The sequence below is a fragment of the Megachile rotundata genome, chromosome 3 (assembly GCF_050947335.1).
Source record: "Megachile rotundata isolate GNS110a chromosome 3, iyMegRotu1, whole genome shotgun sequence".
Lineage (NCBI taxonomy): Eukaryota > Metazoa > Arthropoda > Insecta > Hymenoptera > Megachilidae > Megachile > Megachile rotundata.
The window spans coordinates 975001-990000 of record NC_134985.1 but is presented as its reverse complement, the minus strand read 5'-3'; positions in this window follow the sequence as shown (position 1 = coordinate 990000).

The following is a 15000-nucleotide window of genomic DNA, read 5'->3' as shown; positions in this document are numbered from 1 at the left end:
AGAGACAGAGACAGAGGCAGATACAGAGACAGAGACAGAGACAGAGACAGAGACAGAGACAGAGACAGATACAGAGGCAGAGGCAGAGGCAGAGACTGCGACTGAGACAGTGACGGCGAGAGAGACAGAGATAGAGACAGAGACAGAGACAGAGACAGAGACGGAGACAGAGACAGCGAGCGAGACAGAGACAGAGACAGCGACAGAGACAGGGACAGAGAGAGAGACAGAGACGGAGACTGAGACAGAGACAGAGATAGCGAGAGAGACAGAGATAGAGACAGAGACAGAGGCAGAGACAGAGGCAGAGACAGAGGCAGAGGCAGAGACAGAGACAGAGACAGAGACAGAGACAGGGACGGAGACAGAGACAGAGACCGCGATAGAGACAGAGACAGAGACAGAGGCAGAGGCAGAGGCAGAGGCAGAGACTGCGACAGAGACAGTGACGGCGAGAGAGACAGAAACAGAGACAGAAGCAGAGACAGACATAGAGACAGAGACAGAGGCAGGGACAGGGGCAGAGACGGAGACAGAGACAGAGACTGCGACAGAGACAGAGACAGCGAGAGAGACAGAGATAGAGACAGAGACAGAGACAGAGACAGAGACAGAGACAGAGAGAGAGACAGAGACAGAGACAGAGAAAGAGACAGAGACAGACATAGAGACTGAGACAAAGGGCAGGGACAGAGGCAGAGACAGAGACAGATACAGAGACAGAGACTGAGACAGAGACAGAGACAGAGACAGAGACAGAGACAGAGACAGAGACTCCGACAGAGACAGAGACAGCGAGAGAGACAGAGATAGAGACAGAGACAGAGACAGAGACAGAGACAGGGACAGAGACAGAGACAGAGACAGAAACAGAGACAGAAACAGAGACAGACATAGAGACAGAGACAGTGGCAGGGACAGAGGCAGAGACAGAGACAGAGACAGAGACAGAGACAGAGACAGAGACAGAGACAGCGACAGCAACAGAGTCAGGGACAGAGAGAGAGACAGAGATAGAGACAGAGACAGAGACAGAGACAGAGACAGAGACAGAGACAGAGACAGAGACAGAGACAGAGACAGAGACAGAGACAGAGACAGAGACAGAGACAGAGCCAGAGGTGGAAACAGAGACAGAGACAGCGAGAGAGATAGAGATAGAGGCAGAGACAGAGACAGAGACAGAGATAGAGGCAGCGGCAGAGGCAGAGAGTGCGACAGAGACAGTGACGGCGAGAGAGACAGAGACAGAGACAGCGACAGAGACAGAGACAGGGACGGAGGCAGAGACAGAGACCGAGATAGAGACAGAGACAGAGACAGAGACAGAGGCAGAGGCAGAGGCAGAGGCAGAGACTGCGACAGAGACAGTGACGGCGAGAGAGACAGAGATAGAGACAGAGACAGAGACAGAGACAGAGATAGAGACAGAGACAGAGACAGAGACAGAGACAGACACAGAGACAGAGACAGAGACAGAGACGGAGACGGAGACAGAGACAGAGACAGAGACAGAGACGGAGACAGAGACGGAGACAGAGACAGAGACAGAGACAGAGACAGAGACAGAGACAGAGAAAGAGACAGAGACAGAGACAGCGACAGCGACAGAGACAGAGACAGAAACAGAGACAGAGTCAGAGACAGACATAGAGACAGAGACAAAGGGCAGGGACTGAGGCAGAGACGGAGACAGATACAGAGACAGAGACTGAGACAGAGACAGAGACAGAGACAGAGACAGAGACAGAGACAGAGATAGAGACAGAGACAGAGACAGAGACGGAGACAGAGACAGAGACGGAGACAGAGACAGAGAAAGAGACAGAGACAGAGACAGCGACAGAGACAGAAACAGAGACAGAGACAGAGACAGAGACAGAGACAGTGACAGAGACAGAGACAGAGACAGAGACGGCGCGAGAGACAGAGATAGAGACAGAGACAGAGACAGAGACAGATACGGCGAGAGAGACAGAGATAGAGACAGAGACAGAGACAGAGACGGAGACGGAGACAGAGACCGAGACAGAGACAGAGACAGAGACAGAGACAGAGACAGAGACAGAGACAGAGACAGAGACAGAGACAGAGACAGAGACAGAGACAGAGACAGAAACAGAGACAGAGACAGCGACAGAGACAGAGACAGAGACAGAGACAGAGACAGAGACAGAGACAGAGACAGAGGCAGAGACAGAGACAGAGATAGAGACAGAGACAGAGACAGAGACGGAGACAGAGACAGAGACGGAGACAGAGACAGAGACAGAGAAAGAGACAGAGACAGAGACAGCGACGGAGACAGAAACAGAGACAGAGACAGAGAGGTCGAGAGAGACAGAGATAGAGACGGAGACAGAGACAGAGACAGAGACGGCGAGAGAGACAGAGACAGAGACAGAGACAGAGACAGACACAGAGACAGAGACAGAGACAGAGACAGAGACAGATACAGATACAGAGACAGAGACAGAGACAGAGACAGAGACAGGGACAGAGACAGAGACAGAGACAGAGAAAGAGACAGAGACAGAGACAGAGACAGAGACAGAGGCAGCGACAGAGACAGAGACAGAGACAGAGACAGAGACAGAGACAGAGACAGAGACAGAGACGGAGACAGAGACAGAGACAGAGACAGAGACAGAGACAGAGACAGAGACAGCGACAGCGACAGAGACAGGGACAGAGAGAGAGACAGAGACGGAGACTGAGACAGAGACAGAGACAGAGATAGCGAGAGAGACAGAGATAGAGAGAGAGACAGAGATTGAGACAGAGACAGAGACAGACAGAGACAGAGACAGAGACAGAGACAGAGACAGAGACAGAGACAGAGACAGAGACAGAGACAGAGACAGAGACAGAGACAGAGACAGAGACAGAGACAGAGACAGAGACAGAGACAGAGACAGAGACAGAGACAGAGACAGAGGCAGAGGCAGAGGCAGAGACTGCGACAGAGACAGTGACGGCGAGAGAGACAGAAACAGAGACAGAAACAGAGACAGACATAGAGACAGAGACAGAGGCAGAGACATAGACAGAGACAGAGACTGCGACAGAGACAGAGACCGCGAGAGAGACAGAGATAGAGACGGAGACAGAGACAGAGACAGAGAGAGAGACAGAGACAGAGACAGAGACGGAGACAGAGACAGAGACAGAGACAGAGACAGAGACAGCGACAGCGACAGAGACAGGGACAGAGAGAGAGACAGAGACTGAGACAGAGACAGAGACAGAGATAGCGAGGGAGACAGAGATAGAGAGAGAGACAGAGATTGAGACAGAGACAGAGACAGACAGAGACAGAGACAGAGACAGAGACAGAGACAGAGACAGAGACAGAGACAGAGACAGAGACAGAGACAAAGACAGAGACAGAGACAGACACAGATACAGAGACAGAGACGGAGACAGAAGCAGAGACAGAGACAGAGACAGAGACGGAGGCAGAGACAGAGACAGAGACAGAGACACAGGCAGAGACAGAGACAGAGACAGAGACGGAGGCAGAGACAGAGACGGAGACAGAGACAGAGACAGCGGCAGAGGCAGAGAGGTCGAGAGAGACAGAGATAGAGACGGAGACAGAGACAGAGACAGAGACGGCGAGAGAGACAGAGACAGAGACAGAGACAGATACAGAGACAGAGACAGAGACAGAGACAGAGACAGAGACAGAGGCAGATACAGAGACAGAGACAGAGACAGAGACAGAGACAGAGACAGAGACAGAGACAGATACAGAGGCAGAGGCAGAGGCAGAGACTGCGACTGAGACAGTGACGGCGAGAGAGACAGAGATAGAGACAGAGACAGAGACAGAGACAGAGACGGAGACAGAGACAGCGAGCGAGACAGAGACAGAGACAGCGACAGAGACAGGGACAGAGAGAGAGACAGAGACGGAGACTGAGACAGAGACAGAGATAGCGAGAGAGACAGAGATAGAGACAGAGACAGAGGCAGAGACAGAGGCAGAGACAGAGGCAGAGGCAGAGACAGAGACAGAGACAGAGACAGGGACGGAGACAGAGACAGAGACCGCGATAGAGACAGAGACAGAGACAGAGGCAGAGGCAGAGGCAGAGGCAGAGACTGCGACAGAGACAGTGACGGCGAGAGAGACAGAAACAGAGACAGAAGCAGAGACAGACATAGAGACAGAGACAGAGGCAGGGACAGGGGCAGAGACGGAGACAGAGACAGAGACTGCGACAGAGACAGAGACAGCGAGAGAGACAGAGATAGAGACAGAGACAGAGACAGAGACAGAGACAGAGACAGAGAGAGAGACAGAGACAGAGACAGAGAAAGAGACAGAGACAGACATAGAGACTGAGACAAAGGGCAGGGACAGAGGCAGAGACAGAGACAGATACAGAGACAGAGACTGAGACAGAGACAGAGACAGAGACAGAGACAGAGACAGAGACAGAGACAGAGACTCCGACAGAGACAGAGACAGCGAGAGAGACAGAGATAGAGACAGAGACAGAGACAGAGACAGAGACAGGGACAGAGACAGAGACAGAGACAGAAACAGAGACAGAAACAGAGACAGACATAGAGACAGAGACAGTGGCAGGGACAGAGGCAGAGACAGAGACAGAGACAGAGACAGAGACAGAGACAGAGACAGAGACAGCGACAGCGACAGAGTCAGGGACAGAGAGAGAGACAGAGATAGAGACAGAGACAGAGACAGAGACAGAGACAGAGACAGAGACAGAGACAGAGACAGAGACAGAGACAGAGACAGAGACAGAGACAGAGACAGAGACAGAGACAGAGACAGAGACAGAGACAGAGACAGAGACAGAGACAGAGACAGAGACGGTGTGAGAGACAGAGATAGAGACAGAGACAGAGACAGAGAGGTCGAGAGAGACAGAGATAGAGACGGAGACAGAGACAGAGACAGAGGCAGAGGCAGAGACTGCGACAGAGACAGTGACGGCGAGAGAGACAGAGATAGAGACAGAGACAGAGACAGAGGCAGAGGCAGAGGCAGAGGCAGAGACTGCGGCAGAGACAGTGACGGCGAGAGAGACAGAAACAGAGACAGAAACAGAGACAGACATAGAGACAGAGACAGATGCACGGACAGGGGCAGAGACAGAGACAGAGACAGAGACTGCGACAGAGACAGAGACAGCGAGAGAGACAGAGATAGAGACAGAGACAGAGACAGAGACAGAGACAGAGACAGAGACGGAGACAGAGACAGAGACAGAGACAGAGACAGAGACAGAGACAGAGACAGAGACAGAGACAGAGACAGAGACAGAGACAGAGACAGAGACAGAGACAGAGACAGCGACAGAGACAGAGACATAGACAGAGACAGAGCCAGAGGTGGAAACAGAGACAGAGACAGCGAGAGAGATAGAGATAGAGGCAGAGACAGAGACAGAGACAGAGATAGAGGCAGCGGCAGAGGCAGAGACTGCGACAGAGACAGTGACGGCGAGAGAGACAGAGACAGAGACAGCGACAGAGACAGAGACAGGGACGGAGGCAGAGACAGAGACCGAGATAGAGACAGAGACAGAGACAGAGACAGAGGCAGAGGCAGAGGCAGAGGCAGAGACTGCGACAGAGACAGTGACGGCGAGAGAGACAGAGATAGAGACAGAGACAGAGACAGAGACAGAGATAGAGACAGAGACAGAGACAGACACAGATACAGAGACAGAGACAGAGACAGAGACAGAGGCAGGGACAGAGGCAGAGACAGAGACAGAGACAGAGACAGAGACAGAGACAGCGACAGAGACAGAGACCGCGAGAGAGACAGAGATAGAGACAGAGACAGAGACAGAGACAGCGAGAGAGACAGAGATAGAGACAGAGACAGAGACAGAGACAGAGACAGAGACAGAGACTGCGACGGAGACAGAGACCGCGAGAGAGACAGAGATAGAGACAGAGACTGAGACAGAGACTGAGACAGCGAGAGAGACAGAGACAGAGACAGAGACAGAGACAGAGACAGAGACAGAGACAAACACAGAGGCAGAGACAGAGACGGCGAGAGAGACAGAGATAGAGACAGAGACAGAGACAGAGACAGAGATAGAGACAGAGACAGAGACAGACACAGGTACAGAGACAGAGACAGATACAGAGACAGAGACAGATACAGAGACAGATACAGAGACAGAGACAGATACAGAGACAGAGACAGAGACAGAGACAGAGACAGAGGCAGAGGCAGAGGCAGAGACTGCGACAGAGACAGTGACGGCGAGAGAGACAGAGATAGAGACAGAGACAGAGACAGAGACAGAGACAGAGACAGAGACGGAGACAGAGACAGAGACAGAGACAGAGACAGAGACAGCGACAGCGACAGAGACAGGGACAGAGAGAGAGACAGAGACAGGGACTGAGACAGAGACAGAGACAGAGATAGCGAGAGAGACAGAGATAGTGACAGAGACAGAGATTGATACAGAGACAGAGACAGACAGAGACAGAGACAGAGACAGAGACAGAGACAGAGACAGAGACAGAGACAGAGACAGAGACAGAGACAGAGACAGGGACAGAGACAGAGACAGAGACAGAAACAGAGACAGAAACAGGGACAGACATAGAGACAGAGACAGTGGCAGGGACAGAGGCAGAGACAGAGACAGAGACAGAGACAGAGACAGAGACAGAGACAGAGACAGAGACAGAGACAGCGACAGCGACAGAGTCAGGGACAGAGAGAGAGACAGAGATAGAGACAGAGACAGAGACAGAGACAGAGACAGAGACAGAGACAGAGACAGAGACAGAGACAGAGACAGAGACAGAGACAGAGACAGAGACAGAGACAGAGACAGAGACAGAGACAGAGACAGAGACAGAGACAGAGACAGAGACAGAGACAGAGACAGAGACAGAGACAGAGACAGAGACAGAGACAGATACAGAGACAGAGACAGATACAGAGACAGAGACAGAGACGGAGACAGAGACAGAGACAGAGACAGAGATAGAGACAGAGACAGAGACAGAGATTGAGACAGAGACAGAGACAGACAGAGACAGAGACAGAGACAGAGACAGAGACAGAGACAGAGACAGAGACAGAGACAGAGACAGAGACAGAGACAGAGACGGTGTGAGAGACAGAGATAGAGACAGAGACAGAGACAGAGACAGAGACAGAGAGGTCGAGAGAGACAGAGATAGAGACGGAGACAGAGACAGAGACAGAGGCAGAGGCAGAGACTGCGACAGAGACAGTGACGGCGAGAGAGACAGAGATAGAGACAGAGACAGAGACAGAGGCAGAGGCAGAGGCAGAGGCAGAGACTGCGGCAGAGACAGTGACGGCGAGAGAGACAGAAACAGAGACAGAAACAGAGACAGACATAGAGACAGAGACAGATGCACGGACAGGGGCAGAGACAGAGACAGAGACAGAGACAGAGGCAGAGGCAAAGGCAGAGGCAGAGACTGCGACAGAGACAGTGACGGCGAGAGAGACAGAGATAGAGACAGAGACAGCGACAGAGACAGAGACGGAGACAGAGACAGAGACAGAGACAGAGACAGAGACAGCGACAGCGACAGAGACAGGGACAGAGAGAGAGACAGACACAGAGACTGAGACAGGGACAGAGACAGAGATAGCGAGAGAGACAGATATAGAGACAGAGACAGAGACAGAGACAGAGACAGAGACAGAGACAGAGACGGAGACAGAGACAGAGACAGAGACAGAGACAGAGACAGAGACGGAGACAGAGACAGAGACAGAGACAGACACAGAGACAGAGACAGAGACAGAGACGGAGACGGAGACAGAGACAGAGACAGAGACGGAGACAGAGACGGAGACAGAGACAGAGACAGCGACAGAGACAGAGACAAAGACAGAGACAGAGACAGAGACAGAGACAGAGACAGAGACAGAGACAGAGACAGAGACAGAGACGGAGACAGGGACAGAGACAGAGACAGAGACAGAGACAGAGAAAGAGACAGAGACAGAGACAGAGACAGAGACAGAGACAGCGACAGAGACAGAGACAGAGACAGAGACAGAGACAGAGACAGAGACAGAGACAGAGACAGAGACAGAGACAGAGACGGAGACAGAGACAGAGACAGAGACAGAGACAGAGACAGAGACAGAGACAGCGACAGCGACAGAGACAGGGACAGAGAGAGAGACAGAGACAGAGACTGAGACAGAGACAGAGACAGAGATAGCGAGAGAGACAGAGATTGAGACAGAGACAGAGACAGACAGAGACAGAGACAGAGACAGAGACAGAGACAGAGACAGAGACAGAGACAGAGACAGAGACAGAGACAGAGACAGAGACAGAGACAGAGACAGAGACAGAGACAGAGACAGAGACAGAGACAGAGACAGAGACAGAGACAGAGACAGGGACAGAGACAGAGACAGAGACAGAGACAGAGACAGAGACAGAGACAGAGACAGAGACAGAGACAGAGACAGAGATAGAGACAGAGACAGAGACAGAGACGGAGACAGAGACAGAGACGGAGACAGAGACAGAGACAGAGAAAGAGACAGAGACAGAGACAGCGACGGAGACAGAAACAGAGACAGAGACAGAGAGGTCGAGAGAGACAGAGATAGAGACGGAGACAGAGACAGAGACAGAGACGGCGAGAGAGACAGAGACAGAGACAGAGACAGATACAGAGACAGAGACAGAGACAGAGACAGAGACAGAGACAGAGACAGAGACAGAGACAGAGAAAGAGACAGAGACAGAGACAGAGACAGAGACAGAGACAGCGACAGAGACAGAGACAGAGACAGAGACAGAGACAGAGACAGAGACAGAGACGGAGACAGAGACAGAGACAGAGACAGAGACAGAGACAGAGACAGAGATAGAGACAGCGACAGCGACAGAGACAGAGACAGGGACAGAGAGAGAGACAGAGACAGAGACTGAGACAGAGACAGAGACAGAGATAGCGAGAGAGACAGAGATAGAGAGAGAGACAGAGATTGAGACAGAGACAGAGACAGACAGAGACAGAGACAGAGACAGAGACAGAGACAGAGACAGAGACGGAGACAGAGACAGAGACAGAGACAGAGACAGAGACAGAGACAGAGACAGCGACAGCGACAGAGACAGGGACAGAGAGAGAGACAGAGACAGAGACTGAGACAGAGACAGAGACAGAGATAGCGAGAGAGACAGAGATAGAGACAGAGACAGAGACAGAGACTGAGACAGCGAGAGAGACAGAGACAGAGACAGAGACAGAGACAGATACAGAGACAGAGACAGAGACAGAGACAAAGACAGAGGCAGAGACAGAGACGGCGAGAGAGACAGAGATAGAGACAGAGACAGAGACAGAGACAGAGATAGAGACAGAGACAGAGACAGACACAGATACAGAGACAGAGACAGAGACAGAAGCAGAGACAGAGACAGAGACAGAGACGGAGGCAGAGACAGAGACAGAGACAGAGACAGAGACAGATACAGATACAGAGACAGAGACAGATACAGAGACAGAGACAGATGCAGAGACAGACACAGACACAGAGACAGAGACAGATACAGAGACAGAGACAGAGACAGAGACAGAGACAGAGACAGAGACAGAGACAGAGACAGAGACAGAGACAGATACAGATACAGAGACAGAGACAGATACAGAGACAGAGACAGATGCAGAGACAGACACAGAGACAGAGACAGATACAGAGACAGAGACAGAGACAGAGACAGAGACAGAGACAGAGACAGAGACAGAGACAGAGGCAGAGGCAAAGGCAGAGGCAGAGAGTGCGACAGAGACAGTGACGGCGAGAGAGACAGAGATAGAGACAGAGACAGAGACAGAGACAGAGACAGAGACGGAGACAGAGACAGAGACAGAGACAGAGACAGAGACAGAGACAGAGACAGACAGAGACAGAGACAGAGACAGAGACAGAGACAGAGACAGAGACAGAGACAGAGACAGAGACAGAGACAGAGACAGAGACAGAGACAGAGACAGAGACAGAGACAGAGACAGAGACAGAGACAGAGACAGAGACAGAGACAGAGACAGAGACAGAGACAGAGACAGAGACAGAGACAGAGACAGAGACAGAGACAGAGACAGAGACAGAGACAAAGGGCAGGGACAGAGGCAGAGACGGAGACAGATACAGAGACAGAGACTGAGACAGAGACAGAGACAGAGACGGCGTGAGAGACAGAGATAGAGACAGAGACAGAGACAGAGACGGAGACAGAGACAGAGACGGAGACAGAGACAGAGAAAGAGACAGAGACAGAGACAGCGACAGAGACAGAAACAGAGACAGAGACAGAGACAGAGACAGAGACAGTGACAGAGACAGAGACAGAGACAGAGACGGCGCGAGAGACAGAGATAGAGACAGAGACAGAGACAGAGACAGATACGGCGAGAGAGACAGAGATAGAGACAGAGACAGAGACAGAGACGGAGACGGAGACAGAGACCGAGACAGAGACAGAGACAGAGACAGAGACAGAGACAGAGACAGAGACAGAGACAGAGACAGAGACAGAGACAGAAACAGAGACAGAGACAGCGACAGAGACAGAGACAGAGACAGAGACAGAGACAGAGACAGAGGCAGAGACAGAGACAGAGATAGAGACAGAGACAGAGACAGAGACGGAGACAGAGACAGAGACGGAGACAGAGACAGAGACAGAGAAAGAGACAGAGACAGAGACAGCGACGGAGACAGAAACAGAGACAGAGACAGAGAGGTCGAGAGAGACAGAGATAGAGACGGAGACAGAGACAGAGACAGAGACGGCGAGAGAGACAGAGACAGAGACAGAGACAGAGACAGACACAGAGACAGAGACAGAGACAGAGACAGAGACAGATACAGAGACAGAGACAGAGACAGAGACAGAGACAGAGACAGAGAAAGAGACAGAGACAGAGACAGAGACAGAGACAGAGACAGCGACAGAGACAGAGACAGAGACAGAGACAGAGACAGAGACAGATACAGAGACGGAGACAGAGACAGAGACAGAGACAGAGACAGAGACAGAGGCAGAGACAGAGACAGCGACAGCGACAGAGACAGGGACAGAGAGAGAGACAGAGACGGAGACTGAGACAGAGACAGAGACAGAGATAGCGAGAGAGACAGAGATAGAGAGAGAGACAGAGATTGAGACAGAGACAGAGACAGACAGAGACAGAGACAGAGACAGAGACAGAGACAGAGACAGAGACAGAGACAGAGACAGAGACAGAGACAGAGACAGAGACAGAGACAGAGACAGAGACAGAGACAGAGACAGAGACAGAGACAGAGACAGAGACAGAGACAGAGACAGAGACAGAGGCAGAGGCAGAGACTGCGACAGAGACAGTGACGGCGAGAGAGACAGAAACAGAGACAGAAACAGAGACAGACATAGAGACAGAGACAGAGGCAGAGACATAGACAGAGACAGAGACTGCGACAGAGACAGAGACAGAGATAGAGACAGAGACAGAGACAGAGACAGAGACAGAGACAGAGACAGAGACGGAGACAGAGACAGAGACAGAGACAGAGACAGAGACAGAGACAGAGACAGCGACAGCGACAGAGACAGGGACAGAGAGAGAGACAGAGACAGAGACTGAGACAGAGACAGAGACAGAGATAGCGAGAGAGACAGAGATAGAGAGAGAGACAGAGATTGAGACAGAGACAGAGGCAGAGACAGAGGCAGGGACAGAGGCAGACACAGAGACAGAGACAGAGACATGGACAGGGACAGAGGCAGAGGTAAAAGCAGAGACAGAGACAGCGAGAGAGATAGAGATAGAGGCAGAGACAGAGACAGAGTCAGAGATAGAGGCAGCGGCAGAGGCAGAGACTGCGACAGAGACAGTGACGGCGAGAGAGACAGAGATAGAGACAGCGACAGAGACAGAGACAGGGACGGAGACAGAGACAGAAACCGAGATAGAGACAGAGACAGAGACAGAGGTAGACGCAGAGGCAAAGGCAGAGGCAGAGACTGCGACAGAGACAGTGACGGCGAGAGAGACAGAAACAGAGACAGAAGCAGAGGCAGACATAGAGACAGAGACAGCGGCAGGGACAGAGGCAGAGACAGAGACAGAGACAGAGACTGCGACAGAGACAGAGACCGCGAGAGAGACAGAGATAGAGACAGCGACAGAGACAGAGACAGAGGCAGCGAGAGAGACAGAGATAGAGACAGAGACAGAGACAGAGACAGAGACAGAGACAGAGACAGAGACAGAGACAGAGACAGAGACAGAGACAGAGACAGAGACAGAGACAGAGACAGAGACAGAGGCAGAGACAGAGACGGCGAGAGAGACAGAGATAGAGACAGAGACAGAGACAGAGACAGAGATAGAGACAGAGACAGAGACAGACACAGATACAGAGACAGAGACAGAGACAGAAGCAGAGACAGAGACAGAGACAGAGACGGAGGCAGAGACAGAGACAGAGACAGAGACAGAGACAGAGACAGAGACAGATACAGTGACGGCGAGAGAGACAGAGATAGAGACAGAGACAGAGACAGAGACAGAGACAGAGACAGAGACAGAGACGGAGACAGAGACAGAGACAGAGACAGAGACAGAGACAGAGACAGCGACAGCGACAGAGACAGGGACAGAGAGAGAGACAGAGACAGAGACTGAGACAGAGACAGAGACAGAGATAGCGAGAGAGACAGAGATAGAGACAGAGACAGAGATTGATACAGAGACAGAGACAGACAGAGACAGAGACAGAGACAGAGACAGAGACAGAGACAGAGACAGAGACAGGGACAGAGACAGAGACAGAGACAGCGAGGGAGACAGAGATAGAGACAGAGACAGAGACAGAGACAGAGATAGAGACAGAGACAGAGACAGAGACAGAGACAGAAGCAGAGACAGAGACAGAGACAGAGACGGAGGCAGAGACAGAGACAGAGACAGAGACAGAGACAGATACAGATACAGAGACAGAGACAGATACAGAGACAGAGACAGATGCAGAGACAGACACAGAGACAGAGACAGATACAGAGACAGAGACAGAGACAGAGACAGAGACAGAGACAGAGACAGAGACAGAGACAGAGACAGAGGCAGAGGCAAAGGCAGAGGCAGAGACTGCGACAGAGACAGTGACGGCGAGAGAGACAGAGATAGAGACAGAGACAGCGACAGAGACAGAGACGGAGACAGAGACAGAGACAGAGACAGAGACAGAGACAGCGACAGCGACAGAGACAGGGACAGAGAGAGAGACAGACACAGAGACTGAGACAGGGACAGAGACAGAGATAGCGAGAGAGACAGATATAGAGACAGAGACAGAGATTGAGACAGAGACAGAGACAGACAGAGACAGAGACAGAGACAGAGACAGAGACAGAGACCGAGACAGAGACAGAGATAGAGACGGAGACGGAGACAGAGACAGAGACAGAGACAGAGACAGAGACAGAGACGGAGACAGAGACAGAGACAGAGACAGAGACAGAGACAGAGACAGAGACAGAGACAGAGACAGAGACAGAGGCAGAGGCAAAGGCAGAGGCAGAGACTGCGACAGAGACAGTGACGGCGAGAGAGACAGAGATAGAGACAGAGACAGAGACAGAGACAGAGACAGAGACGGAGACAGAGACAGAGACAGAGACAGAGACAGAGACAGACAGAGACAGAGACAGAGACAGAGACAGAGACAGAGACAGAGACAGAGACAGAGACAGAGACAGAGACAGAGACAGAGACAGAGACAGAGACAGAGACAGAGACAGAGACAGAGACAGAGACAGAGACAGAGACAGAGACAGAGACAGAGACAGAGACAGAGACAGAGACAGAGACGGAGACAGATACAGAGACAGAGAAAGAGACAGAGACAGAGACAGCGACGGAGACAGAAACAGAGACAGAGACAGAGAGGTCGAGAGAGACAGAGATAGAGACGGAGACAGAGACAGAGACAGAGACGGCGAGAGAGACAGAGACAGAGACAGAGACAGATACAGAGACAGAGACAGAGACAGAGACAGAGACAGAGACAGAGACAGAGACAGAGACAGAGACAGAGATAGAGACAGCGACAGCGACAGAGACAGAGACAGGGACAGAGAGAGAGACAGAGACAGAGACTGAGACAGAGACAGAGACAGAGATAGCGAGAGAGACAGAGATAGAGAGAGAGACAGAGATTGAGACAGAGACAGAGACAGACAGAGACAGAGACAGAGACAGAGACAGAGACAGAGACAGAGACGGAGACAGAGACAGAGACAGAGACAGAGACAGAGACAGAGACACCGACAGCGACAGAGACAGGGACAGAGAGAGAGACAGAGACAGAGACTGAGACAGAGACAGAGACAGAGATAGCGAGAGAGACAGAGATAGAGACAGAGACAGAGACAGAGACTGAGACAGCGAGAGAGACAGAGACAGAGACAGAGACAGAGACAGAGACAGAGACAGAGACAGAGACAGAGACAAAGACAGAGGCAGAGACAGAGACGGCGAGAGAGACAGAGATAGAGACAGAGACAGAGACAGAGACAGAGACAGAGATAGAGACAGAGACAGAGACAGAGACAGACACAGATACAGAGACAGAGACAGAGACAGGAGCAGAGACAGAGACAGAGACAGAGACGGAGGCAGAGACAGAGACAGAGACAGAGACAGAGACAGATACAGATACAGAGACAGAGACAGATACAGAGACAGAGACAGATGCAGAGACAGACACAGACACAGAGACAGAGACAGAGACAGATACAGAGACAGAGACAGCGACAGCGACAGAGACAGGGACAGAGAGAGAGACAGAGGCAGAGGCAAAGGCAGAGGCAGAGACTGCGACAGAGACAGTGACGGCGAGAGAGACGGAGATAGAGACAGAGACAGAGACAGAGACAGAGACAGAGACAGAGACAGAGACGGAGACAGAGACAGAGACAGAGACAGAGACAG